This window comes from Calonectris borealis, unplaced genomic scaffold (genome assembly GCF_964195595.1).
Source record: "Calonectris borealis unplaced genomic scaffold, bCalBor7.hap1.2 HAP1_SCAFFOLD_117, whole genome shotgun sequence".
In the NCBI taxonomy this organism is placed as follows: domain Eukaryota; kingdom Metazoa; phylum Chordata; class Aves; order Procellariiformes; family Procellariidae; genus Calonectris; species Calonectris borealis.
In genome coordinates this window covers 97,501-102,500 of record NW_027441505.1, presented here as the reverse complement: position 1 = coordinate 102,500, position 5,000 = coordinate 97,501, and positions in this window count along the sequence as shown.

Below are 5,000 nucleotides of genomic sequence, written 5' to 3'. Positions count from 1 at the left end.
TTATCTATTACAGCCGTCTTTATTAAAGAATTAACAGTAATTACTAACAGGTACTCATCGGCCCCACCTTCCCTCTCTCTCCCTTTCCCGTCCGTCACCTCTTGGCGTGCCCGAAAGAGAGGAATGCAGATTTGGTAAAGAAATCCGATCCTTCGTTATTGATGTGTCCATAGCCATGTTTATGTTTTGGGATCTCTTCAATGAACCCAATGGTTTATTTCATTGGTTCGATAAATTAAGTCTTCCTTAATTTTTAACGTCGATTCATTTCCTTCATTTCCGCACGAAGGAATTCATTCATCGTCGTCGAATACCTCGGTCCTAAGCGAGGGATAGAAACGTCGGTCACCGAATCGCTAGTCACTTGACCTTGACCTTAATTTACCCGGGGTCAGTTCTTGGTGCGCAGGGGATTGAGGAGTATTTGTACACGCGTCTTAACAAAGCAGGTCGAGCGTTATCGAGATTCTCCAATCGGCCCCGTTTTATTTTTCCGGGGGTATCGTCCACCTAGCCGTGCTAAAAGAAAATTAATTTTACCAGAATTTGATTGATTTCTTTTTCCCTACGGAAACCGATACGGACAATAACTCTTGTGTGACGCAGTGCTCGCTCTCCTGCATTAAAAGCCCTTTAAATCCCAGAAACGGGCGGGGGGTGGGGGAATTACGCCCACACGCACGCACACGCACGCATGCCCCCACTCCCCATCGCCCACCGCGGGCAGGAAGACGGGGACAGGGTGGCCCTTGTATCAGACCCGCTTAAATCTCGAATCACCCCCCCGGTTCCCCACCTCCCCACACACCCCCCGGACGGGAGACGGCGGCAGCCCGGTCCAGCCGGACCCGGAGCACGGAGGGGCCGTCAGGTCTACCCGGCTCCGGGGCCGGCGGCGGCCGTCAGGTCTACCCGGCTCCGGGGCCGCCGGCGGCCGTCAGGTCTACCCGGCTCCGGGGCCGCCGGCGGCCGTCAGGTCTACCCGGCTCCGGGGCCGGCGGCGGCCGTCAGGTCTACCCGGCTCCGGGGCCGGCGGCGGCCGTCAGGTCTACCCGGCTCCGGGGCCGGCGGCGGCCGTCAGGTCTACCCGGCTCCGGGGCCGGCGGCGGCCGTCAGGTCTACCCGGCTCCGGGGCCGGCGGCGGCCGTCAGGTCTACCCGGCTCCGGGGCCGCCGGCGGCCGTCAGGTCTACGCGGCTCCGGGGCCGGCGGCGGCCGTCAGGTCTACCCGGCTCCGGGCCAGGCGGCGGCCGTCAGGTCTACCCGGCTCCGGGCCAGGCGGCGGCCGTCAGGTCTACCCGGCTCCGGGGCCGCCGGCGGCCGTCAGGTCTACCCGGCTCCGGGGCCGGCGGCGGCCGTCAGGTCTACCCGGCTCCGGGGCCGGCGGCGGCCGTCAGGTCTACCCGGCTCCGGGGCCGGCGGCGGCCGTCAGGTCTACCCGGCTCCGGGGCCGGCGGCGGCCGTCAGGTCTACCCGGCTCCGGGGCCGCCGGCGGCCGTCAGGTCTACCCGGCTCCGGGGCCGCCGGCGGCCGTCAGGTCTACCCGGCTCCGGGGCCGCCGGCGGCCGTCAGGTCTACCCGGCTCCGGGGCCGCCGGCGGCCGTCAGGTCTACCCGGCTCCGGGGCCGCCGGCGGCCGTCAGGTCTACCCGGCTCCGGGGCCGCCGGCGGCCGTCAGGTCTACCCGGCTCCGGGGCCGCCGGCGGCCGTCAGGTCTACCCGGCTCCGGGGCCGCCGGCGGCCGTCAGGTCTACCCGGCTCCGGGGCCGGCGGCGGCCGTCAGGTCTACCCGGCTCCGGGGCCGCCGGCGGCCGTCAGGTCTACCCGGCTCCGGGGCCGGCGGCGGCCGTCAGGTCTACCCGGCTCCGGGGCCGGCGGCGGCCGTCAGGTCTACCCGGCTCCGGGGCCGGCGGCGGCCGTCAGGTCTACCCGGCTCCGGGGCCGGCGGCGGCCGTCAGGTCTACCCGGCTCCGGGGCCGGCGGCGGCCGTCAGGTCTACCCGGCTCCGGGGCCGCCGGCGGCCGTCAGGTCTACCCGGCTCCGGGGCCGCCGGCGGCCGTCAGGTCTACCCGGCTCCGGGGCCGGCGGCGGCCGTCAGGTCTACCCGGCTCCGGGGCCGCCGGCGGCCGTCAGGTCTACCCGGCTCCGGGGCCGCCGGCGGCCGTCAGGTCTACCCGGCTCCGGGGCCGCCGGCGGCCGTCAGGTCTACCCGGCTCCGGGGCCGGCGGCGGCCGTCAGGTCTACCCGGCTCCGGGGCCGCCGGCGGCCGTCAGGTCTACCCGGCTCCGGGGCCGCCGGCGGCCGTCAGGTCTACCCGGCTCCGGGGCCGCCGGCGGCCGTCAGGTCTACCCGGCTCCGGGCCAGGCGGCGGCCGTCAGGTCTACCCGGCTCCGGGGCCGGCGGCGGCCGTCAGGTCTACCCGGCTCCGGGGCCGGCGGCGGCCGTCAGGTCTACCCGGCTCCGGGCCCGGCGGCGGCCGTCAGGTCTACCCGGCTCCGGGCCCGGCGGCGGCCGTCATGTCTACCCGGCTCCGGGCTCGGCGGCGGCCGTCAGGTCTACCCCTTTTCGGAGCCCGTGGGGCCGCCTGCGGTACCCGGCGACCGCGGGTTGTTGGTTGCGTAGCGTCCGGCGATAAGGGCGGCCAAGTCTACCCGGCTCCGGCGGGACTTGGTCGCCTTGCCGGGGCCGAGGGGTAGACGTGTTGTCCCCGCTGCTTCGTCGGAGCTGCCGAAGGGGTCGCTGTTTTTCGCTGCCTCCAGTTACGTCATCGTAAAAGTCGGCGTGGTTGGCGCGCCTCCCCGGTGCGCAGAGGCGCCGCTCTTGGAGCTTGCCGGCGGCGGGGACGTGCCGGTCCGTACTATAGGAGCGAGCCGTGACTCGTCTCCAGAGCAGCGCTCGTCAGCGGCTGCAAGGCCCGCGGTTCTGCCAGCAAAGTGGGGTGCTCGGCGGCCGTCGTGGCGGTTCCCTCGGTGGTCCGGCCCAGCTTCCAGTCTCTTCGGTCCGGCCATCTCCCAGCGCTTGCCCGACAAGCCAGCCCAGCGTGTCCGAGGGGTCGGGAGCTGCGGAGAGCCGGAGCCGGCGGCCGGCTCCGGCGGCCGTTGCCGACCGGCACGAGGCATAAGGCCGGATCCCGCAGGGCAGGGCAAAGACTCGAACGCACCCAGCCGGGGCCCAGTGATGGTGAAGGTCACTGCCGGAGGCAGACGGCCGGGGGGCGTCGAGCCTGCCGCGGCTTACTCCCGGCTCCAGAGGGCCCGGTTGGTGGGACGACCGAGGTTGGCGGCACCTCGTCCCTTTGTGCCAGCCTTAAGCTGGAGCCCGCGAAGCGGGCGGAGAGAGCGGCGGCCGGCTCCCGGCCAGCCGAACGCAGACGGCCGGGGGGTGCCGAGCCTGCCGCGGCTTCCCCCCCCCGGCCCCCCGAGGGCCCAACTGACGGCGCAGGCGGGGCGGCGGCGTCCCGTTTTCACCGGTGCGAGCCCTCCGCGGGCAGCTGGTGGTGTCAGGCGGGCCCGGTGACGGGACTGCGGCGTGCAGGCGAGGCGGCGGCGCCTCGTCCTCGTTTCCCCCGGGAGAAGCGGTTCCCCGCGGGGCAGGGCAAAGACCGGCGGCCGGTGGCGGTCGCCGGCACTCGAACGCTGGAAGGCCGGGGGAGCCGAGCCTCCCTCGGCCCCGGGGGGCCCGATGATGGCAAAGGCGGGTGCTGGCACCGTTCCGGGGCAGAGGTGCCCGCGAGTGCCCAGCCCACCAGGGCTGCCGCCGGCTGCCGAGGGCCGTGTGATGGAGACGGGCAAGGTGGCGGCGCCTTGTCCTTTTTCTCCGGCCTTAAGCTGGAGCCCGCGAAGCGGGCAGAAACACCGGCAGCCGAATGCAGACAGCCGGGGGGTCTCGAGTCGGCCGCGGCTTGCCCCGGCCCCCGAGGGCCCGGTGATGGTGCAGGCGGGGCGGCGGCGCCTCGTCCTCTTTTTTGCTGGCGCGAGTCCTGGTAGCAGGAGGGCTCGCTGGGAAGGTCTGCACTCGTACGGGCGAGGTGGCGGCGCCTCGCCCTTCCGAACTTCTCCAGCCCTAAGCTGGAGCCCGCGCAAGCGGGAAGAAAAGGGCGGCCGGTCCCTGCGGCCGGCAGCCGAAGGCAAGTGGCCGCGGGCGTCGAGCCTTGAGCGGCTTTTCCCGGCCCCCGTTACCCGGGGATGGCACGGGTGAGGCGCGGTGCCTCTTAGTCTTCTTCGGCCTTCTCCTCCCCCGGGGTAAGCGGTTCCCCGGGGCGCAGGGCAAAGACCGGTACCGGTGGCCGGCACTCGAACGCTGGAAGACCGGGGGAGTCGAGCCTGCCGCGGCTTTCCCTCGGTCCCGTTGACCTCGCTCAAGGGAATCGATGCGCGGAGCGGGTGGCCGGCGGCACCTCCCGCTCCCCCCCTTCAGTCGACCCAGACCCGCAGGCAGCGCCTGCAGAGGTGTTCCTGGGCGCGTCGGAGACGCTTCACGGCGGGCCGGCTCTGCCGGTGACCAGGCCGCCGTTGCGGCTCTCCGGAGACGCTGCCCCCTCGCTCGCACGCAGAGCCCCGCGTTCCGCCGCCCGCCCCGCCCGGGGCGGCGGCGAGCGCGCGCGGCCGTCGCTGTCCCAGGACCGTGGCCGTGGGGCCCGCGCTTCCTCTCCCGATCGAGGTGGCACCCAGGGCGCGTCGGAGACGCTTCACGGCGGGCCGGCTCTGCCGGTGACCAGGCCGCCGTTGCGGCTCTCCGCAGACGCTGCCCTCTCGCTCGCACGCAGAGCCCCGCGTTCTGCCGCCCGCCCCGCCCGGGGCGGCGGCGAGCGCGCGCGGCCGTCGCTGTCCCAGGACCGTGGCCGTGGGGCCCGTGCTTCCTTTCCGTCTCTCCTCTCCCCTTTCCCTTCCTGATCGATGAGGCCTTTCGGGTCGCGTCGGAGAGGGCCCCCGGCGGGCCGGCTCTTCCGTGCTCCCCGTAACAGGGAGCCACGGCGGTGTCCGGTGTTCAGGCCGGGCGGTCT